The sequence below is a fragment of the Chiroxiphia lanceolata genome, chromosome 3 (genome assembly GCF_009829145.1).
Source record: "Chiroxiphia lanceolata isolate bChiLan1 chromosome 3, bChiLan1.pri, whole genome shotgun sequence".
Lineage (NCBI taxonomy): Eukaryota > Metazoa > Chordata > Aves > Passeriformes > Pipridae > Chiroxiphia > Chiroxiphia lanceolata.
Window position 1 is genome coordinate 38,727,758 of NC_045639.1, and position 25,163 is coordinate 38,752,920.

Genomic DNA, 25,163 nt, shown 5'->3' on the forward strand with positions numbered 1-25,163 from the left:
GGTTCTAGTCATGTCAATTTATTGAGCTTTCATTTATTAGTAATGTTCATATACTGTTTTACACAAACTAGCACAACAACTTCCGTTTTATAGCAGAAAAATTAAATAGACCTAAAATTTAAACTACTGTATTTTCCTTACTGTAAATAAAACTATAAATATTTCCCCTCAAAGAATTTGCACTAAAGTATACATTTTGGTTCACAGAATGCTGCTTAAAAATAGCTAACGGATAACACCTCAGGGCCCTTTTTTTATTATTTTAAGAGAATTACGGTTATTGGTGACAGGAATGGAAATGTTATTTTTGTGTGAATGACTGATTGTTTCCAAGTAACATATTCCACAGCTGGGGAGAAAATAAAGGTAGTGGAGCTGTATACAATTTTCTGAGAGCAGACAGATGGAGAACAGATTATCTAGTAAAGTACCTGTCTTTATGCCACTGAACTCAGTAAAGTCTATACACATATTTTCTAGCTTTCCTGAATATACCTATCTAGTTTTTACCTGATCATCTTTCCTACAGGCTACCCAGCCTACATCAGAGAAGGAAAAAACAAATTAAATAATGTTTCTTCAGTACTAACAAATGCAGAAATACACCCTGCAACATCCTATGTGGAACATACGTATTCTGGCTATTATGGAAGATTTTCACTAACTGGAGAAATAAGGATGGTTCTGTGATGGTGCACATCAGCTGAACATTCAAAACAGGATTATAGAAATTCTTCATAACAATCAACCAGAGCTTCCCACAAAAGCCTTCTGAGGCAGATGGAATTTCAAACAGATGACACTTGCTTCAGATTTATTGCTCCTAGGCAGATAGGGAGTATATGTTTGCCTTCAAAGTCTTATCATTCTCAATCTTTCCACTTCTGAAAAGAATTTCACTTCCTCCCCTCACTCTGTGGAGGTCAATCTGTGTTTGTTTCCATTCAAAGGTTTCCCATTTGTTATCAAAATGCTCCTTTTGTAGCCATCAGGTCAATTTTGCCATGGGCTTGCTGATTAGCATAGATTTCCAATAATGCAGATTGATATTGAAATACAGCATATGCTACTGCCATTTGTCCAGGTCAGCTGCAATCTCATGTTTGTTTGTGCACCATCTCCAGGCTTCAGTTCCTCTTCTTCACTGGGAAAACAGCCTGCAGTAGACTGAAATGGCTACTACCCCAGTTTTGCTATGACTGCTCAGTACCTTCAAATCCCCCCGCTGCCCTGCAAGAGGTAAAATGTATCTTCCACCCTGGAAGTTGCCTCTCAGGCAAAATGTGTCCAGGAGAGAGATGGGGCCTCAATTCTTACTCACAGTCATACTCAGGAGAATATGAACAAACATCATTACTATTTTCTCCAGCTCAGTGTTTTTCAGTTGCTTATGCATAAAACTGAAATGTACCTAAATGAATTCATATCATCTGCAAAAAAGCCTCAAAAAGTGTAGGTGAAAGGTTTGTGCAGAATGAAAATACTGCCACTGACGTAAACTGCAAGTGCAGGATGGTGAAATACAATGTGCACTTATAAAAATTTTAAGGCATTAATAGTGCATTCATCTCTTGTGTTTAAAAAAATGTTCTGACTTCAAGGGTTTGTTAATTAAATCTCTCACTTCACTGTATTATTATGTTAATGCACAATTATTCATGTATTTTACAGCCAAAGAAAACAAACTGAGTTTCATACACCATTTATAGAAAAATCGACATTATATTAACACACATGTTCTTTCATATTATGCACTCAGTGCTCATAGTTATTGTAGTTAATTACTTTGTGGAAGCTTTCTTCAAAACATATTTTTCCTTTAAGTCCAAGGCACTTTCATTTAAGTTACAGAAAAATTGGGACGTGAACAAAAGTGGTTTCCTCCTAGTACCACAGCCTTGGCACAAGAGAAAGGGCTTTAAGATGAGTTATTAAGAACATGTGTGGGTATACTGGGTCTCTTGAGGAGTGGGAAGGTTTTGTGTGTACTGCTTTTGACTTAACATTACCTTGTTTGGTTTAGTACTGGTGCAGATTCTCATGTCTGAAAAGCCCCTTCAGCTCATCATAATGATCTAATCCTGGACGTGGCAGCCCACAGGCTTACTGGGTCATGACAGTGGAGAAATCTCTGCTTTAAAGACATGACAACAGTTACTCCCAAACTTCATTCCAGTCTATGCCACTATTTGGACTCCACATATCGCTGTATAGCCTTCCATCAAAACATGCCTCTGAGCATGACTTGAAACTGCAGAAACTCAGAGATAAAATCCCATACATATGACTACAGGAATGACTTTTAAGCTGGTATTTCCTGAAAGCTCAAGCAGTGACATAGATTGCTTGCAGGCTTGGGTAGCCATTTGAAATATCTCAGCTTGGTTTTTTTTCTTTTTTTTTTTTCTCCCAAGTGTTTTAAGGAGATTTAAGATTGCCCAGAATGTCAGAAAATTATTAACTATATGTTTTAAATGAATCACCCACAAGCTGTAGCAACATAAAGTGAAAGGGCACTCTAAGTATACCACATTTGTGTGGGTGAGATTCACTACTCTACAATGGGAATCATATTCACTTATTTTTCTCTTACACATGCATTAGAAATCTGTATTTCTTTCTTTAGGATCTCTACAGCCTGATAGTCTAAGCGCCATCTAAAGCTGATGTTGCCATTGGAGACTTGGTCTTCAATGAGGGAAAGGTCGTTTGGTCACATCTGGAATTTGATGCTATAAAGAAAGGTCAGACATCTATACAGCGGAAAAAGGTGAAAACCGCTTGTGACCAGAGTAATGATTTCTTTATTGGTATCTTGATTAGATCCCAGAATGGCAGGTTTTTGTCATTCATTGCTAGGAAATGGTTTAATAATCCTGAAATGACACAAAGCCCAAAATAGGAATTTTCATCGTCATGAGGTTTAGCATAAGCGAGTGTGTGTACATAGCAAAAACGCCAAATTTTAAAAGAAAATGAATTAGACTTGGTCAATGTGTTGAAACCTGAACTCACAGGGATCAAGCTGGCAGAGGTTCTCACTGCAATGCTCATGAAGGTCTTGTCCGCAGTGCCTGAGAGAGAAACAAAAGGGAAAAGAGCAATTTATTATGCTGTTCATCTTGTAGATATCTCATCACCAGCCAAAAGAAAAAATAAAAGCAAACTGTGCTGATCCTTTGCATCTCTTGGGGATGGAACAAAATCAGCTTACTTGTATTCAACTGTAAAAATATATAGTCTTCGGGAACGGCTCTCTCACAACTATACACAACCGGTAGATGAAGCAGTGAGACGGGTCACAGACACAGCATTATTTTAGCTTCTGAATTACAGATTTCTCCTCTATCTTCTCATTCTTACAGCTTGCAGGAACCTGAGCAGCTGTGTTTAGTAGACTTGACAGATCCTTTAAAGGAATTTTAGTACAGTATTTACAATTCTAAACTTTGCTTGCATTCTCTGTTTCCTTAGAATGAGCCCATGTGTGATTTTTATTTTTGTTTTCTTATTTTATGTGGTTATAATCATGTTAATATTAGTAAGTAACTACAGTTACACAATAACTCAAAGTAAAAAAAAAAAGTATATTTCTAGGATCTCTGTTGATTTGGCATCTGCAGATGCAGGAAGGCATTCTTTAGTCATTAAAGACATTATGCAAATGTCTCCTGCTATACTTGCATATGAGATACATACATGCACATACTGTCATTTAGTGGACGGTATTGTAGGTGAAGCTGAGCGCTTGAAGTGTTTTCATCCCTGGCCCTTTGTTGTCTTCTAATGTATTCTCTTCCACACTTCTCTTCTTAAATACTTAAATACTGAAATTACTTTCCATGTCTATCATTTGGGATTAAAAAACATAAAAAAACATTTCTTCATTTTCTGGGCATCCTGTCTTACTTTTATTTGTCCTTATTAACTGCCTCTAACAAACCAAGTACTTCAGTACCTGGAGGATGTCAAGCAGCATCACAATACTGAGAAAAAACTTATTCTGCCAAGATTTAGGACCCTTAAACTCATGTTACCATGGCTAGATATCTATATTCACCCTAACAGAAGTGCAATTCTGGATGTACTGCTCAGAAATGTTCTTTTTCAGTGTAAAAGAAAAAAAAAACTGTAGACTTTTTATGTATTTGTTATAAAATTTCTCCTCTCCCTACTCAAGTAAACTGAAAGTTACATTCCTGAACGGAATTGTTGTAGGTGGATTTTCTTTAAAAAAACCACAATACCGTATTTACAGAAAGTCATATGACTGGCTTGTAATTTTTTTCTCTTTATGTCTTTATATTATTCCTTTATTTTATACCTGAAAACTTTTGTAGTAGAAGTTGTATGGTGGAGAGTCCAAGACAAAAATTAGCTATTATTTCACTTTGCTGTGAAATTACATTCTTTTGTTCTACTGGACCTCTACATGAAGAAGTATCACTGATGGACTCTCCTGGGGACCTCTGAGGAAAAGGTCTTATGAGTTGTAAATAAACTCTAAAGCTTTTTCAGAGATTTTTACTTTTCTTCAGAATTCTTGCCTCTTGGTAGACAGATGACATTCCTCCACTGCCAAATTCCACTTTGCTAAAAACTACGGAGAGACAGAAAATGCCATCAGAAGCATGTGAAAAGCAGGGGTTTTCCTTTTCGCTGTGAAGGCAAGCTGGCTTGAAATGAACTCCATGTCAGACAGCTATACTTTCACTGAATATGACATTTTTTCTCCCATGGACAAAATGCATTTCCTACAGCAAATTATATCTTGCCTCCTGAAAGCTCTAACGTGTCTCAAGTATTTTAAAGAGAAAAAGATAAATTCTGTGTTTTTTCTCAAACGTATTTTTCACTACTTACATTCAGATTTCAGTAAAATTAATTGTTGGTTGTACATAGGGATTTTCATCACTTTCCACAACAGCCAAGCCTCCTGTGTGGCAGTGGGGATGGGAAAAGAGTGCTACTGCCCCTCTGGTGCTGCCCGTGCAGGCAGGAGGGGGTCTGGCTGCTTTGGGATGTCTTGTCTGCCTTTGGCCTCTCACTTCATTGGAGTTCAGCAGGTCATTTCAGCACACCATGGAGCTCCAGCACATTGTAGGAGACATGACTCCCCTTCAGTGCCAGTTGCAGGCATAAGGGCTCACCTAAGCCTTAATTGTACCTCACTAGCACTAGCAGAAGTGATGATGCATTTTAATAACAATGTAACTCAGTCCTCACCTGCATCTGCATTTTTCACGACTGGAGAAAAGCTACTATCCACTACACACCCTGAGAGGAACACTGTGTGAAATACAGAATAAAGATACAAATAAGGCAGGTCCAGGAGCTTCTTTTTAAGTTTTTCTTAATACAACTCCCACTTCAGCAAGCTGTAATTGAGTATTCTGTTCATTCCTTTGCTATGACTGGGATAAAATGCTATTTATTGATAATATCCATTGATTAGGAGAGAGTGTTAATGAACTGTGGATTGCTTTTAGCCTGAAGCAGGTTTTAGCATGTTGTAGATCATTTCATGAACACAAGATCTATTTGTTGCCTCCTGTGAGGGTTCATGTGCAGATTGTTTTGGGACTGGGTTTTTTTGGCGTTTGGGTTATTTTTTTTTCCTCTGGTACAGAGATTCTGGAAGTGAACCAGGTGATCATTTCTATGTTATTAACACTGCTGTTATATCAGTGGTAAGTAAATCTGACTGATATATATATTTATATGTTGAAAAGAGAAAGATAGGAAAGAAGAAAGCAAACAAGGCATAATAGATATCATATATTTGTTTTGTAGGGGGAAGGGAAAGTATCTTGCTATGCAAAGCAAGCAAGTTTATAAATGTAATTGAAATATTTGATGTTCTTGGAAGGCAACTCTTTAATGATGACACATTTTCAGCACCACTCTGAAAAACACAGTAAAATAAGAACATTTCAGAAAGGAAGGCAAGATTCAGTGGTGTACTGGGGAAGAAAAGTAGGGAAAGAAATTTAAAAAAAGAGAACTTACCCCTGGGAGGCATAGTCTGATAACAGAATATGTGTTAATTAAGTGCTAATAGTCCTAACTAAGTGCTAATATCTTTAATTATCAGGAAAGATGTGAAGAAAGGAGGAACAATTTTACTTTATTTTCATTTTCTAATTTATTTTATTATAACACCTTTGTGTCAGACACTGAAATTCCTTGGTTATTAGGTATAGTTGCGTTTGCAGAGACCCTTCCTGGAGACCAGAACCTATCCCTTGGCAGGCAGGAAGAGGAACTGCCCCATCTCCAGAGCTGGATGAGAACCATTGGAACTTCACCTGAGTGTTTCTTATCTCTTTTAAGGAACCTCAATTCTTTTTCCCCGGGGCGTATTTTGAGTGAGCAATTTCTGGGCCTTTAAATGTGGCATAAACATAGAGCTCCTGTTTTCAGGTGTACGTGCCTGCTCTTAAATATCGGTAAAATACTTTAAAATACATCTTTTTGTTGTTGTTTTAATATTCATGGTGTTTCTGGTTTGTTAGTTTTGCTTCTAATAAGATTGAAAGAATTATTTAGTATTCTGTTGATTTCGAGGCACCTTTCACATTATAGCAAGCTCTAGTTTATATTGTTCTTTATTGAACTTACTGAAAAAAAGGGAGAAATTTCTTCATTTTTTCTTATGTAAGAAATATTATTTAATTATTTTATCTGTTCCTTTTAATTGTCTCAAAGGTACTTGCAGGTGATGATATAGATGCTAGTAGTGTATAATGTAACATGCTGCATTTGAAGAGAAGCATGGTAGGATATGATGAATTTTTCCACAGGAACAAGTATCTGATCATGTATTTTGATAGTGATTCCACCCAGCGGGCTCTTCTGAGTCACTGAGAAGAAAGCTGTGAAAAGTAATTTGGATTATTATGTAGTCTCACTGATGCACTGGAAACTTTGTTTGTCATCTCCAGTTAAGGCCAAGATGCGCAATATGTATATCTGCACACATACATACATGTATATATAGTTATATAAGTATATAGGTAGCTACAAAAGTGTTTTCCAATATGTAATCTGTCCTCTTTTTTTTACCTTTGTATTATATTTTGAATTAATACTGGGTACTTGTGCATTGGGAAACCATCATTGTTGAGCTGAGAGGTGATTGTCAGTAGGCTTTCAAAAGTGGATGGAAAGGCCTGTGGGCAAATGAAATGCCTTTTCTTTGGTTTGCAGGTTTGAAGGTTTCAGCCATACACCTGGTGATGCCTGCACCTGTACCAAAGGGGCAGGCATAGAGGTGCAAGGAGGAGATGCGATGTGTGCCCTGTCCTCAGCTGCCCCTGCTTTGAGCTGGACCTCTCCACTGATCCTGTCACTGGGCTCTGAATCCTTCTCAACTACAAAGCTGGTAAGGAGTTGTGGTATGGTCAGCTCTCTGATTATAATAGGTTGCTTCAGTTTCAAAACAGTTTTTAGGGTCATAGAAAAATAGACAGCTGCACGTATGCGCCAAAAATCCTCCACAGCTTATTCAGTTGTGCTTCTATTCAACTGTTACCCTCTCATATCTAATGACCACATTTCTGCCTTGAGAATTATCTGGGGGTTTTTTTTGAAAGCTTATTCATAATGATCCATATGTAACAGGAAGAAAAACCTTTGACTTTCACTTGCAGCATGTTTCTTTAATGGAATCAATATCCATTTCCAAGACATGTTAGTCTTATGTATTGATCCTGCTACTCCAGCTTCTATTTTATCAGCATGTTTCAGCTTCACAGTCATCTAAGAGATTTCTAGATAAAAATTTCAGAATGGCAGATTATCCTGATTAGGCTTTAAAGAGATTAGGGATAAAATAAGAAAACCGTTTATATAAGTGTATATACACGCACAAACACACACACATGACTAGTGTAAGGATGTGTGGAGTTATAAAATCACCCTGCATAGCTGGCACGCACAGTCCACTTCATTGCTGAGGTCAAAAGGTGACTATACTTGAACTGAGGTATAGGAAAGATAAATAAAGATTTACAAGGATAGGGAGGGATAGGAACTTCTACAATTCTTTTTTATATTCTTCTATTAGATACAGTGTTTTTCAAGCTTTTCCCAATGTTCTTTTCTTTACCGATTGGAATTATGTACTTAATATGTCTTTGCTAGAAAGCTATATTTTACAGCTGGGAAAATGCAATTTCCGTTAGTATGCTAAATAAAGCTAATATAACATTTTAAAATGAAAGTAATATATAAGTACATACAACTTACATAGTGCACAATGGAATTTATTATTAATGAAATCCATGACTTTAAAAAAAAAATACACAGGATAAAAATCTACTGGAAAGAGGATGAAAGAGCCAGATGATGCTAAAAACTATTGCATGCGGATTGGAAGACATCCAGACATCCATTAAATAACTGAGCTTTCGTGCTTGTTATACACAGCTTTTTACCTTTTAAATGCACATCATTCTTCCTTTGTTCCTAAACAGATACAGAAATATATACATGTCATCCAGGCAAACTCCTAGACAAATAAAATAAATTTAAGAAATAACAATTAAATTTCCTACTAACGGAAATAAAGAAGAGAGAATGAGCCTAAATTCAGGAGGAAGCTTTCTAAATAATCCATAACTTTAACAAGAGAAGCTGAGAAGTGAGAATTTATTAGCAAAATTTCCTAGTGAAATCTCATCTGTCTTATTCTTCCTCTTTATTTTTTTTTTCCTATTGTGAGTTCTCAGAATGTTTACTCCTGCCTGTGCTTCTCGGGTGTCCGTCACACGACTCAGATTTTATAGGGACTTTTACACAGGCTGATGGGTGTTCAATGGTGGAAGACTTTGTAGCTAAACCTTGTAATCTAAATATGTGTGATATAGCAGTGACGTGGCACTTCAGCAGAATCATGAGTGGGGTCAGCAGCGTGGCAGACAGGGTGACATTTCAGGAGACAGGAAATGTGGGTCATTTCAGCTGTTTCTTCGTGTCACAGCACTAGTCACCTGAGTCTGTAGATCTCTGTGCTGCATTTCATTTACTTTGTCAACTATTACCATTTGGCACTTATGAAGAGAGGGTAAATTTTGTGTCCTTTGTTCAGCATTTCCCCCTCCAAATCTTGTGTGTGAGCATACTTCCTATATGGTCTTTCTGAGAAAAGAGCAATCACAAAAATCTCCTCTATAGCCCTTACATTTTTAATAGGCTTTTGACTTTACTTTGTGTAAAGTGTCAGGGAATTACTTTTGCTCAGAAATCTTTCTCTGCTCATTTCATACATTTTCCCACTCAGTGTTCAGTTAGTCAGTCACAGCCTCTGCTTTGAAGTAAGTCTGCCTTCAGAAACACTGTACCTACCAGGCCATTAGTAATTCAGTGAATCTTTCTGGCACATGCATTATAAAACCCTCAGGGCATTTCAATATTGACTCAGACAAAATATCCCCAACGAAAAAAACAAAACCAAAAAACACAGTCCTTCTTTCCAAATTTCACATATTCCAACCTAAAAATGCTAGAAGGATGATAAAAAATAGGCAGTTAACCTTTCTGCAGCAAAATGGGAGCAATAGGATTTACCCTGTGCCTAACATGGATTCATTTTGTATATATTTTAAATTGTATATATAGTATTTTTCTTTTCTAAATATTCCAAAGTCTTAGCTAGAGTTCAATACTGTAGTAGAATCAAAGAGAGTGGCCAGATTTTTCAGGATTTCACTATAATTTCAGGAAAGTTATCAAGTTTTTTAAGTTGCCAGTATAACAGTTTCTAATGCCAATATTATAATTAAAATGTGCATTTTCCTTGAACATAGTCCTCTTGCTCAGATACTTCAAAGTTTCCTATCATAACAGTTTTCACATGCATAAGGAATGCCAGATAATTCTTAGTCTAACCATGGACTGAGGAAAAAACTTTTCCTTCGGGCTAATACATGATAAGTCATAACTGCAAATATAAGAGGAATATGTGTAATGAAACTATATGACCCATCCCTTTTTAATATTTTGAAGTTGAATTCTAAAAATTGATAATCTGTGTATGCCATAAAAGCTGAAGATAACCTTCCAACCATTGGTACTAGAAAGGGAGTCCTGGTAACATCTGTTTCTCTCAAGTGCATTGGTCTTGCAAAAACACATAGACAAAGATGAGGTTTAAGTATGAGAATATATGCAGTTTTGCCAGCAATGCTTCATGAACTGTAGCACCTAATCACCAAAGTTTCATGCTCTGCTCTACTACTTGTTTCCCAAGTGCAAGAATCATACTTCATATTAAGGACAACATTAGTCATGGTGTCTCTACCTCCATAATGACCTGGCTTGTCCAGGATAAATCAGAAGGTGATGGGCAGAGCTACTCCATCTCCTCTGCTAGGGAAGTGGTAACCATTCATACAACAACCCCCTCCCTGAAAAAATATGGCACTTACTTTTTAATTCTTACAGAATTAAAGGACTGCAATTACTCAAGATGACTAGTCATATCTGGAAATTTGTATTCTAATGTTCTTCAGTCTTACAAGGAGTTCATTCCTTTCCCTTCTATTTTCTGTATTTTCTGTTCCAACAGTTGCCACATGATTATTTTTTTAGAGATTTTTGTGGTTTTTTTCCATTTGTAGAAATACTGCTTAAATATTTAGTTACATTACAGTCATGAAACAAATTTAAAGCGGTAGAAAACTAACCCAAATGAAAAAAAATTCTGTTTTATTTCCCCCTGTTTAGGACAACTTAGAATACTTAGAAGTTGTGTGATCCATAAAGGACTTTGGAAAAGTTGCTGAGTTATCTGCTCCTCTTCTGCCTTGAACTCTGCTGCTCTGGCTTACATACTTTTCTAAACAGGTCTTTTTGTCCCTCCAACAAGGCAACCATTATCCTTTTACAGAAAACCCTCAACAGGGAACTGCTGAAATTTCTCCTTTAGCAGACACAATGAAAGAACAAAGCCTAAAAAGGTTATCATACTGAGCATGGTGCCTGGAGATACATTGAGAAAACCCACTGGGGTAATAGTAATCACAACAGGAGGTGCTACACTTTTGTAATAGAAAGAAAGGACCTATAAATATGAGTGAACCATGAATTAAAACCCTTTTTTTTTTGCGTATTCTGTGTTTAAGATCCAATTACGTTTGACTCTGGTATGTGATTAATCTCTTTTTTCTGCTTCTAGATAAAAGATATGTTAATTTTTCTGAAATAATTAGGTCTAGTCACCACCACAGCACCAAGGTTGTGATCAATGCTCCATATTGCCCTCTATCCCACATGGAGAACATATCCACATCCAAAGGAAACAGTACATATTTCTTCATCCTTAATATTTGTTGTTTGTTTCTTATGCTGTCTAGGCAGTACAGAGCTTCTGGAAGCCCTCCAAATGTTTCAAGCTTCAGGAGAAAAACAGGTTTTAATAGAGTCCCTCTCCTGTGGTTCTGTGAAAAGTCTATGGTTCTGTGCAAAAGCACTGAAAAGAAAATTCTTGTACTTCTCATGTGTAAAGAAAGCTCTGATATCAATATCTCTGTAGCTGCCTAATCAGATGGTTCAGAAAATATTGGTATGATCTCTAAATATACTGTCTTCTCACAACATCATTGACATGCTGGATTTTTTTTGTTGTTGTGGTTTTGTATTTTTATGTTGTAGGAAACTGTGTCATTGAACACACTTCCCTTTCCATTAAATTTCTGATGGTGTCAGCTGACTTCTAGTATCAATGTTCTTGTGACACTTTGAGAATTACCTGGGGTAGCTCAAATTTAGCTGCCCTTCCCTCTGACAACTCAGGACTTTGCGTTCTTGCTGTTACTTTTCTCAGGAAATAATCACTGTTTTATTTTCTTCCTCATGCAGACCACTGAATCCTATAGGTTTCTAAAATGACTTTGTTGAACTCACTGGTTGAATTTGGTTTTGCCCAGTGGAAGGAGGAAGTGTTGTTCTCCTCCTGTTTTGTGGACAAGTATTATTTAATGAAAATAAAACCTATCTGGAAATGACAACTGCTTTTGTATACATGCCTCTTTTATTTAGTCGTCACTCAGACTTTGCAAGGATGCTCCAGAAAGTGCCAAGTCACAAGGGACAAATTTATTTTCATTACTATTACATACCTATGGATTCTCTGATGGTGTCTTTCTTTAAGATCAGGAGAATGCTCACAAGTCTACGTGATTATATCTAAATAATTTGCATATGATATTTCAGAGTAAATTGTGACTAGTGTTTCAGTACTTGATTTTCATTGCCTCTCAATGGCTCCCATACTTCCTTTGATTCATGCAAGGAAAGAAAAGATTATAAAATTAAATGAATACTCTTAGAATATCCTTCATAATACATGATACCAGATGTTTCAAATTTTCCATGGTTTTGCTCACCAAAACACAGAATTCTTATATTTCTCTATATATTATGCTATTTATTCCTGGAGTGAGATTCCTGAACAGTTTCTTTCATTGTGATCAATAAAACAATCCAAAAATGCAAATGCTTTTCAAACCATATTCTCAGCAACATTTTCTGGTTCCTCCCGGGTGAAAGGCTGTTATGTGGGTATGTCTGTCATCATTACCTGCCTCCAAAGCATGGATGCAGAAGATATTCTTAGCCAGCAGTCTGATTATGCAAAGTATCAAAATAGTTGACAAATTGAAATGAGATTCGCTGCTAACCTTGTATCAATCACAGAATGAGAATTCCATCCTGTGGGCAAACAGTACTGTAGGCAATTTCCATGGAAATTAGATATTTTTCAAGAGTTTTAAGCTGTTATCCTGTTCATAAGAAGGCGTAGTACAAAAGGAATGATAGGAACAACACTGTCCCTGTATGTGAGTGTTGTAAGTGTGGTGTTTCAGAGATGTGTCATGCAGAATCAGGCAATGTTTTCCTGATGAGTAACGATATCAAAGGAAGTAAGGGGAAAATTGTAGAAGCAGGAAGTCTACGTACAAAGTTAAAATGATGATTTATCTATTATACTAGAGGCATGATGTATTAAATGAAAGTTGAAATATTAATGTGAAAGGATGTAGTTTGAACAGCTATTGTTGTTCTTCAAACAGCAAATTAAAATTAGGAGATTGAGGTATTTGTTTCATATCAATCATGATGAGTGTGCTAAAGCACATTCCAGGTTACTAGAAGAATTGGCTAACGAGACCTCAGTGTTCAAAGCATTGACTGTGAATATTGAAGAAAAATAAAGAAAATAAATAAAATTGAAGAGCGGAGCTGTCTTCAGAAAGGATAGAAAAGTGGGAGTCTGTAACTTGCCGAAATGATCAGATTAATTTTGACCTCTAGAAAAGTGCTGAAACAAACAAGTGAACTCTGAAAATGTAAAAGAAAAGCAATTAAATGAGTTATGTTCAATCTGGAACAGAAAAAAATTAATCATATCTGGTAAATTTTATAAGCAATCTGTGGAAATGTTGTCTAGATGGAAGCACTGCAGCATGAATCTAATGACTGGACAAACCTTTCTGAGAGAGTAAGTATCAGTGTACCCGAATGGAAGGATGTGCAAGTGAGATTCTGCAGAGGTTAATATTTCATTTAAAAGCAGAATGTAAGAATAGAGATTGTGCTAATTACATTTGTAGATGCATCCAAGCTGGGAGCGGCTGCTGAAAGATGACTTCAAAATAAAAACGACCTTGTAAAACTGGAGACTAAAAGACAACAATTAAAATTCAACAAGTACAAGATACTATGCTTCTACAGAAATAATTGCTCAGGCAGGATTGAGAACATCTAGCTAAACACCAGAAAACAGCCTGGGTGTAATAGAAAATTATATTTAAACATGAACCAGCAATACTATGCTATATCAGTAGTCAAATCCCATGGAGGGATTTATTTACAGGAGTACAAAGACAGTAAATAATCCTTTCATTATACATATTTGGGAAGGTCTCAGTTGGGTTACCTTGTCTATGTTCAACCCTTCAAAACAGATGCAAACTAGATGGAAAGATGTCATCTGGATGGACGATGGCTGTCAGAAAATGGAAAGCAATCATTACAAGTTTAGAAAGTATGACAGCATGAGGAAAGTACAAAGGAACTGGGGTTTGAATAATATTAAGAGGAAAGCAAGAGCAAATTTTGAAATATCTAAGATGTGCCAGCAAAGGTGAAATATAGGTAGTAACTGAAACAGATTTCCTGAGGGAAGCCTAGCACCTCTTTATCAGCAGATTTTTGAGCACCAGTTTACAGCCTTTCCCATGCCTGTGATTCCAGTTTGATCACAAATTAACATGCATATTTCTGCCATCCTCCATGTATTAATTCTCATTACATAGAATACAGATTGATATTTATGCCTATTTGAATGAGAATTCAGCAATGTACCTGACAACCACAGGAAGCTCACTCGATTACCAGACATAGTGTTTGGAGTTAGGATTTCAACTACGGCTTGGATACCAAGTAGTAAAACTTGGCTGTGGTGAAAATGGAAGGAAATTTCATTGAATGAATTAGTTTTGTCCTCTCCTGGATTTAAGTTATTCATTCTTTAGCCATGTAGATCATACACAAGCAGACAAAAATAAAATATGGAAAACATTTTACCAATTATTTCTTGACCTCTTGCACAGCTCTCAGCTTACTGGAAGCCAAGTAGGGCAGTGACACAGGACAGTTAAGCCTTTTGCTATAATAGTTTTCATAACACATAATTCTGGTGACAGGAATATGATAACTGATGCTTCCTCTAGTCTGCAATCATACTAGTACATAGTGTGGTTAGATATAACGCTGTGATGAAATGTCATATATATTCCAGTTCTGAAATCCGTTGAGAATAAAACTTGCAAACACTGATACTCATAAGAACTTCTGTCAACTGATTAGCAATAAATCTTAATGCGTCTTATGGCTGGGTGGTGTTAAGAGAACATTAGTTTTATGAAAAAAACCCACAAGGTTTAAGATGAGGTTTAGGCAGCAGAAAATGGTGCAGCTCTGTACCATATAAATACATAATATTTTGGTTTTTTAAAACAGTTTGATAGAACTATACATTGCCTTAGATATCATAGTTGGATATCTGATGCTGTGAGAATCTGATGCAAAGCCAAATAGTGCAAAGATAGTTAGTAGAAATTGATTCATAAAGACGACTCATGCATCATAAGAGATGAGGAGAAAGAGTTAAACAGGAAAACAAAAGTTGGAGGGAAATCAAAGGAATAACGATTCAAAGCAAAATTTTTCTGAATGCATCAAACAGGTAAAATATCTTCAGGATTAATTTTCTCACAGGGAATAGTAGTAAACATTGTAAATATAACTAGATGATGAGGGATTTTTAGCCTAAAAAAAGTCATCCTATGTCAGAATTTATTTAGGAAAAAAACCCCATTATATCTCTTCCTATGGCAGTAACCTTTGGCCATTTCTGCCTTCTCTCTTGATATTCTGCTGATATTTCTGTCTATAGACCCCTCTAACTCTTATTTGGCTCAGCAAAATCTTAATTTTTGAATATAATACATTTAGAACTATAGATCTAGATATCACTCAACTGTACTTTAAACATTTCAAAATGTTATGCCTTAAAACAGACACAGTTTTGTAAAAGCTAGAAAAATATATTCAGTACCATTTATTTTAGAATTTTTTCTGGTTATTTCAGGAACTGTTTTCACTTAAATTTTCTGTTGATCATTGAATGCTTTGGTATCGTTAACCTCTCCAGAGGTTGAAGGTGATGATAGCACAACATCTCTGAACTCTCCATGGCATTAGATGGCACTATACCCATATAGTTTATGCCCTGTCCACCTGGCATAGTTGAAGCTCTATATCATGCTTCTGAGTCTTATGCCAGAGGTAGAGATAACTGACAGTCAATTTTCTAAATGCATTAAGAGTGGGTGCATTTTATAAGTCCATATGGATCAAAAATGAAAATATACTAGCTGATGAAACTGGTGAATGATTTAAAATAGCAAGAAGGGAAAAGATTAAATTTGCATTTTATCAACTTATGTTGACACTTGTTTCTCAAGAAATGTCAGGACACTTCCATTCTATCTGAATTTTTCTCAGATAATTTGGCAGAAGTTCTGAAAGAAATTACATCAAGTACATCAAATCAAACATGCCATCATAGAATTGATATTATATTTAGAACTCATCTGATGGCCTAGTATATAGATGGCCTAGAATAGAAAGACTTGGAATGTATCACAAGTTAACCAATGATAATGCATCTTTCTGTCAAGTTTTTTGTTTCTTTTCCGTAAGATGACTTCCTAATTAGCACAATTATTTGTATTAAAGTGAAGCCTTGCTTTTATCAACTAAATTTGATGACGTAAAAAAAGCGTTGCTGATCAATAAGTCTTTATTTTCACATTGTTTTTCTTGCCTTTTGTTTTTCTTTTTTTCAGGTTCTATTTTCAATGTCAAAAATCATTTTTTTTTCAGAAGAAATATCCATTATATTTGTGATTATAAGAGTAGAAAAATTGGAATCTGATCTTTAAACAAATTAGTTCATGGCTAAAACCTTTTTGTTTGTAGTTCTCCAGAAATATGGTTAATAGTTTAATATTAAATTAATGGAAAATGGTCATTGTACAATATGCCCACTTTAAGTGTATGTTTCTCTAGCACTTAGTTATACTCAAAATTAGGAACCATCAAGAGTAGGAGTTGCTTACTTGTTTGTTTGCTCATAATGTGAGACATACATTAACTCATCTGCAGGAATGGAATGAGGAATTCAAGTTACATTTGAATACTACTGGAAAGTTAATATTTGAATTGCTGATTAAAAATATGTTTTAACCAGCAAAAATGAAAAATGCATTTTAATCACATACTTCATATTCTTTCCCTACCCCTGAACTGGCTTTTTAAAATTTATAAATTAATAAATTATAATTCAGAAATAAATTCAGAAAAAATTAGGGAAAACAAGAGATGACAATGTACTTCCCTTGTGCTGCTATTCAGAGGCATTTTTGTAAAGTATTTCCACTAGTTACTACACTTATTATAGTTGGTGTATGATAATAAGACCCAATTTTGCAAACTGACAAAAAACTGGATTTAATGAGAAGATGATGTTAAATAGTTTTGTAAAGTACTAGTTTAGATCCAGAAGACTCACCGTCCACAGACATCAATTTCTCTGAGTTTATACGAAATAGATTTGAAAAACCTTATATTATTATTGTTTAAAGAAGCCTAATGAAGAAAATTATATATCCTTGTTTTGGGTTTACTGAAATTTTCTTCACTACTTAGTGGACCTTTTTTCTTTCCTATTTATAGTGGAAGTCTAAATTTTATTACCATAACACTGTGAAATACTGATTGGCCTAGTAATTCCTAAGCTGTTCAGCAAAGATGGTTGCATGCACCCACAAAATCTTCAGATGCAGGAGATTTCTTATCATTCAGAGGTGAAAGGAAGCAACTACCCCTCCTTACCACCCCCCTCACCCCCCCAAAAAAAACCCAACAAACCAAAACAAAACCACAGGTTGCTTGTGTATATAAAAACAAGATTGAAAGAGTTTTTAGGTTTGCCTTGTAATCATAAAAGTAATTGATTCTTTTGGGGAAAAGGGGGGAAAATATCACACTGGCTGCCTCCACCGAGGTTTCTACAACCTCAAGTTCAGTGTTAACTTGGCTGTGAGAGATAGAGCTAAAAGCTTCTGAGAACAGAGCTGGTGCCAAAGGAAACAGTTTCTGCTCCCATTGGCTAATCAAATGTTGAAACTTCCTGCCTTCTTCTGCTCATTTGTCCAATTTTGCTTCTTGTGTGTCCCAATATCTTTAGCTGTTACACTTAAGAAACTACAAAGCATAAAATTTTTAATGCCTTTTTTTCTTAATGCCTGAAGATTTCTATTTATGAAAAGAAGGGAAGAGAAAAAAAGAAAAAAAGAAAAAGACACACTTTCTGTTTTAATTTCATCTCAAGCATGATCAATTCTTACTGTCAAATTGAAGGCAGTTTCCAAAAGATGCATTATTTGAGTCACTGGATTAATTTCATCGACTTCACTTGGCATTAAGTAGATAAGTAATGTCAAAATGTTAAAATAACATTGTTTCATTATGTAAACTTGGTGAAATGCTTCAATTAACAGTCTCCCAGCTCCTCAAGAAAGGTAGCAAAATAAGGAAGACTAGAGTAGATCTCTCTAGAAATGTGTTCCTATTCAGATGAAGAAATAGAGGAGCTAACAATTAAAATTAGCAACATCTTTTGCATCTCACTTTTGAATGCATCTTATTATAATGGAGGCAGAACAATAAAATGGCTGGGGTTTTGAGTGACGGATTTTTGAGTGGAAAACAGTTGAGAGGTCTCCTGGTAGCATTATATATTTCTCCATAGCTGCTGTTTTTCACACCTAGATTCTATTATCTTGTGGAAATCGCTGATTTCTTCTTTATTAATTGTGTTTTCAACTTCAAGATTGTATAGAAAAAAAATCTAGATACATGAGCAGGTTCAAATGCATCTCTGTATCTACTTACAGTAAATGCACCTACTTTTTTTTTTAAGTTCCCAAAATTCAAAAACTCTGAGAGTCCTTGAATATATGGAATTAACAGGCTTCTGGGTACCCCTTTGGTCCTGTTTCTACATTCCTAGTGGGTTTTTTTCATGTTTTTAAATTCTAAATCCATGAAAAATGTATTCTGAAAAGTTTAGGTTAACTTTCTGTCTATTACATTTTTGAGAAACTGTTGATCCCTTAATTTTTAAAGTAAAGATAGCTCTTTATTTTACTGTGAAAAGAAAGGCTCCAAAAGGAGTAGGTAAATAATAAGGATGGACAGTTTGCTGAGCATCTGCCAATAATCCCATTGTTAAAAGGAAATAAAATACCACACAAGGAAAATCAGAATGTTCTTCAAAAGATATTTGAATTAAATTCATGTTTGTTGGGTCTTGCTGAGGAAGATAAAATTTATCTTCCCCATAAATGTTCCTAGAAGTTTTCTACTTTCAAATGCTTTTCACTTAAATTAATTGTGCAAAGGAGGAGGGGATTTTAAATATACAGTTTGTGATCCTAAAATATCCCAGATAAGATAAAGTATATTCTCCATAGAGGCCAAATTCCAGTCTCAGGCAGCCTTTTCTCCTAACACCTTGAAAGCTGACATTCATATTTACAAACTTGACCTTCCAGGGGAATATGAAATTAATTCTGCTTGGAAACTATCAGTTTTATATGAACAGGCTCTCCGTTTCTAAAATATCTGAGTATTAAAAACACTCCTGGAAATGTGAAGGTTGCAGATGAAGGAATTCAGGAGAATTGAACAATCCTTTCTCCGGTTCTTTTGCAGCATCCCCTTGGTATTGGCTGCTCAGGCCATCTCTGGCTTTGTCTCACAAGAAGGACTACTCGTAATTCAAGTTGTAGTGGTAGAAATAAGAAGCAAAAATAGCAACATTGCTCTAAGTTCAAAATGTGCTTTATTCAGTTGTAAGATAGAAGTTCTGTGCAGTAAATTATTTTTCAATGATAATTCAACCTTTTATTACCAACAGCTTTTAGCAACAAGTCTGGGAATCATGGACGTGATTGCTAGAATATCATAAGATCAACTCCAGATCAAGGCAGTTTATCAATTTTTCTATGACACATGATTCACTAGCAGTCAGTGCACCTTAAGTGCAGGATAGCTACCAGTAATACAACAGAAATACCACAATGTTAAACACTTCCAAAATGTTATGAAATTGTCTACAAACTGAGATTTGCACACTGGGATGTGGGGCATACTTGTAGCTGCCCACGACATCTGTGCCCTTGCTGGGCACAGGCACACCTCAGCATCTGAACCAGGAGGCAGCTCTGTCTGGCAGAGATGTGCTGCTGGGGGAGTGATTTTTGACATCATCAAACCAGGTTTTACCTGTAGCTTTGGTACCCTTTTCTTTCTCCCCACAGTTACAGGTGTTCAGGCTTCTTTTATGCTTCCCTTCCTCCTTTATGTTTCCCCCACAGTCAAGTCTGTGTTTGCATGTTCTGTGTATACTCATATTACCCCAGGCAGTTGTTATCCAGGCACCTTTGCCAAGGCTGGGCTTTGTAAACACCCCCCCAAATTGTCCTATTTCAAGAGAAAAACTGAGACCAGGCACAGTGATACATATATTCCTCTCTGCTTGAGCAGACTGTTCTTGCCACTTCGTTACCACTGATTTCTGAATATTGATGGGTTTAGAACAAATATCATGGTTCAGTGACTTATTTCAAACATTATTAAAGGGCTTGGGTTTGTTGTTTTCTTTGTCTGTACAATGTAGCTGTTACTTAAGGTTTGTTTGTGATCAAATCACTCAACGAGTAATTGAAAAGGGACTCCTGTCCTCTCCCTGTGGTTCTATCTAATTGCTTTTTAGTTGATTTCCCAAATGAAGGCTTTTTGCATTTGTCCAGTTTAACTGTCAAACAAACTTATTTTGATTTTTGTATCTGTCATGATTATGACTGAATAATGTCCATCAAAGGGTGTTCTCTGTCTTGTAATAGTCTATAATTATTGTAGTGCTGAGGAAAGAAATGGAAATTATATACCAAATGATCCTGTGGCTCTACTTCTTCATCTTTTGCACATTCTGGTGGCCTCTCAAGGGCTATTTCTTCCACTATTCTGCCAAGGGAAAACCTGCTTCATGGCCTGACAATATTTGGCATGGAATGGGTTTCCATGGAGCTTCCCCTGGCTCCAGAAATATCCAGAGTTATGCAGAGTTGTTCAGAGCTAGTGCAAATTAAAAGCCATTAATCTCTGTTTACACTAGAGGACTGACCTTGAGATAGGTAAATTGACTTTTTTTTCTTTAAATTAACTGGTTTGGGAATAATCTGAGCAATGTTATTTCCATTTCTTCACAGAATTTTAAATAAAACAATGGAGTATGTTGAACATTTTGAATTGTTTATGGAAGTGGCAGAAACCCATGAGGTCCCTACTAAGTTAGTAAGAACATCACTACTTAAAGAAGAATAAAAGTCTAAAGTTATCAGGTTTATATAATACTTGTGAATCTCCAAATACCTTGTACAATGACGTGTAACTGAATATAAAAGACACAAAATGCACAAAATTGTCTTTTTAATCCCACCGAAGGTGTTACCTGAGACTGATCAAACAATTCTTGAAAATTTATTTCGCTATAAATTGACAGTGCATAGTGATAATCAAAATCAATAACCAGAACATTATGCTCCAAAAAGCAAAGATAGTGTCTCAAAATAGAACTAATTTCTCAGACATTTATCTTATATCAATTGTAGGATACTCTGCTTTTCTAAGTGTAGTACTGCTGTAGTGGTTTGAACCAGGTTTTTCCCCTGCAGTTGAACATGGTAAAACCCCAGGGGGTGGTGGCCCTGGAAGTTTTGAAGTTTTGTCCAATGAGTGCTTCTGCAAAATATAAACATATCACAACCAAACGGAAGAGAAGAGTTGTAGTTTTGGGTTGAAGAAGAAGTAGCCATGTTCTGAAGCCATGAGCTGAAGGGGCAAGAGCCCCTCTGGGGGGCCACGGCCCCCCAGCCCCCGGCGGGGGTCATAGAAACTCAGAAAGAGTGTTAAGCTGGACTATGTGTCTGTAGCTATGAAGGCTGGGAGTTTTCTCTCCACCGTGGGCAGCGGCAGGAGTAGCGGCAGCCGGCACTGACCGGAGAAATGATGGCACAGAGCCAGAAGAGATAAGACGAAGCAGCAGAGGCATTACAGCCAAGCAGGAAAGAACTCCTGGAAGGAAAGCCGAGAGAAAGCCAGCAGCTGAGAGACAGAGTTTTGGGGGTAAGAACTGAACCAGACCCCCCCTCCCAAAAAACCCTTGGAGACCCCTCCTGGAGAGAGGAGGAGTAGATGGACTCCTATTTGAGAGGAGTCTTGGAGTAGAGCAGTACCAGAGAGAGAGGAGCTAAGAAGCTCAAAGACGTCCCAGAACTGGACCGAGACAGCCGGATGGAATGCAGAGGGGGGTGACCTTGCTCCCCCGCTGCTGCTGCCACGTTGGCAGTTGAGACAGAGCACAGGAGCTCTGGTGGAACTCTTGAGGCAAGGACTTTCAACTGAAAGCTGCCCAAGATGTTCTGACTCAGGGGTGAATCCCCTGAGGAAGGGACTTTCACAAAGATGCCCCTGCATTTCATGATATACCTGTGGTGAAGCGAGTTTTGTCCCTGCTAGCCGTCCACAGGTGAGGCCTTCGCTTGGAGTCGAAGGAGAGTCGAGGGGCTTGGAGACCCCCTTGTGTGTATTGAACAGAGATCCAGCTACAACAATCCAGTTGCAACTGCTGCATGGAAGATAGAAGAGGAGCTGCTGCCCTAAATGTGGAAAGGATCTGTCCTTCTTTCCTCCTGGACTTTTATTTGGAGGGGAGAAGAGACCTGATCCATTGTAAATACTTATGTCATGGTAGAGATAGCTAAGGTTGTATATAATGTATTGTAGTATTTATTTGTACAGTCATTGTAATATATTCCCTTTCCTCCCACTTTGAGTCTGGTGTGTTTTGTCTGGAAAGAATCATCTCTCACTGGGTTGAGATGTGGGAGGGGGAATGGAGCTAGGGAATTAGATTTTTGGGGATCTCAAACCATGATAGCTGCAAACATGACTGTTTAATTATGAATGTCCATAATCTCAGAATTTCATTTATGTCATCAATGATAAAATTCTTATTGTTTCTTACTTCTCAGAATGGCACCCAGTATTTTGAAACAAAATTCAAAAATTCTCAGACTATCAAATCAATTATGTTTCCAAAAAAAAGACATGATGAAATGCTTAGTTTGCATAAAAAATATTTTTTTTCCATTAAAAATGAAAAGAACATGTCCCAGATTGAGAAGAGACCTTTATTCAGTCTGGACTCATATACTTTTTTTCATATGGTGACCATAATAACAATTGTTTTAGAACAAAGCAGTAATGATGTTTGTGAGTCAAAAATGAAATTCCACATGCTGGTTTGCTTGTGATAGGTATTAAAAATTTTTACTCTGTACATTTGGCCAAATCTGTACTCACAGTTTAGTTAATTCTCCTTGAAAGCACATTTGCACTTCACCAGTGAAAGAGGGGTAATGTCTAACAGAAATAATTGAGCTTGGCTGGCATTCATTTTCACAAAAGCTTAAGCTAGTGAGCCAAGAACTAAGAGATTTCCATCTGTCTACAAATTTCACAATATTTTGAGATAATGGGGCACAGAGCAACTTAAAAATACTGGAAATCTGATCTGTAGTTTTTTGGGCACCCAAATATTTTATAAGTCATATGCCCACTGGAATGGAAAAAAATCTGCTAATGTGTTTTTAACAGACTGCAGAATAAAAAAAAAAAGCACAAATTCTATTTAGTAAAGCAGAAACTTTGATCCCTGAAATGTTTCCAAAACTCTTTCATTAAAAAGATGGCATCTCTTTTTTTAAGATTCAGTGGGAGTACTCAGAGTCAGAGGTGTCACTGGTAACAGCCAAAGTAATCCAGCCCATTTGCAGAGAGGGAAATGAGAGCACATAGAAGTCAGATTACTTGCTGTTGAGTATGAATTGTGCTAGCACTATCATTCAGGAAAGAGCCATGACCCTCTAGCAGAGATAGATTTCCCTTTCTGATGCAAGGCTGTGGAACTGTGCAGAACAGGAATCTTCCCTGGTGTCTCTCCATCAGGCAATCATTGCTGCCTGAGGGTCACGCTCTGCTCCCACAGGGCAGACTCCTTTCCACTTAGCTGCTGCTTGGCTTTGCTTTCCACCTTGGTTTGGAGAACTGCAGAGAAAGAATAGGATGACTTAGCCTCTGCGATAGCATTAGGAAAGCACATCTGATAAATTGTTTGAATAACAGTTGGGTAGGTAAGAGGACGTTTACTCCATCCACTTTATTCTTAAAGTCAGTAGCCTCACAAAAGGTTTATCTTTTTATGAGTGTGAATCAGCTTCAACAAGTGCGCTATGACTTTCATGAAACAAAAGGGTAATAAAAGCTCATAATCACAAAACTTGTATGAAGTGGGTAACAAAATACCAGAGGGGTTAAGGTTTTGTTTCAATATCATGATGGGATAGTTATGAATACCATATTAACTCTCCTCTCCTCGCCTCACCTCGCCTCGCCTCCCCTCCCCTCCCCTTTCCTCCCCTTCCCTCCCCTCTGCGCCGAATATATGGTAACTTAAAGTATTCTAGGGAGCATACATCAGATGTGAGGCTTCTGCTTCTGGGCAAACCCAAATTGTAATGGACTAATTTATAATAAGCAGAGTTTTAGTCTAGTCAGCGAAACAGTATATATAATATTACAGTATAAAATGCAACATGCGTATGTCAAGAACTCAGTTCAAAGAGAGAAAATTTTAAGAAAGGTAAAGGGTAATTTTTTTCTTTAAATACGGGTAGTTTACAAGAGCCCAAGAATGTGTGCACGTATATGTGTTTACACAGACAGTTTGATTAATTCTTAGTCACAAAAGGACCTCATTTAATTTAGGGTATTAATTTTGCTGGCTCATACACCAATGGCACATACACTGGGGTCTAAAGAATATTACATGTCATTTCAATGTTAACCCAATGTGTAATCTCAAGTACTTCATGTTTTTCCATCTCTTGTATACTACCTAGAAACTGAGGAAAAATATGAGATTTATAAAGTATTTTTAAAACTGGAGATGACTAGAGCTCTTCAGCTTTATTTCTGCTTCTCTTACAAGTTGAGAATTGTAGTGAATTTTTGTAAGAAACTGTAGCTGTTTTGGAAGAAAGTGCAGATTTTGTTTCCATAGCACCCTTTTCTGCATGTCTTTCTTGTTTTTAAATTACTCCTTCTTGGTGAAGCAGGCTCCTTTTCTTACACTATTTCTATGAATAAGAATCTTCTATTGTCTATGTGTCTCACCAAAGGAAATACAGAGATTTATGAATATTTTTTAAAGTCAAAAGTTCTTTATGAATTTAGATCTCAACAGCAAAATCTTTACATGAGAATGGAATAAGCCCAGCATCTAGATTTCTGCTAGTTATAGCTCTGAACTGCCTCAGTGCAGTGTCAAGCAAGCCCCAGCAGCGGTGAAAGGCAGAGCAGGACCCATTTCACTAGCTTGCCTTGTCATGAAACCATGGTCA

At 36.6% G+C, this 25,163-nt stretch overlaps 2 long non-coding RNA genes across 2 annotated transcripts in view; one reads left to right on the forward strand and one right to left on the reverse strand.

Moving 5' to 3' along the window:
- The first annotated feature begins 571 nt into the window (after positions 1–571).
- LOC116784695 lies at positions 572–21,764 on the forward strand. Its single transcript, XR_004356207.1, has 3 exons — positions 572–582; positions 7,128–7,134; positions 21,676–21,764. It is a non-coding gene; the product is annotated as an uncharacterized LOC116784695 (long non-coding RNA).
- Positions 21,765–23,456: 1,692 nt separating this feature from the next.
- LOC116784696 overlaps positions 23,457–25,163 on the reverse strand; it is a 125,792-nt gene continuing 124,085 nt past the window's right edge. Inside the window, exons 5-6 of the long non-coding RNA XR_004356208.1 lie at positions 23,671–23,808; positions 23,457–23,625 (exon numbers count right to left, since the gene is read on the reverse strand). This is a non-coding gene — a long non-coding RNA (uncharacterized LOC116784696). The remainder of the gene's footprint in view (positions 23,626–23,670; positions 23,809–25,163) is intronic.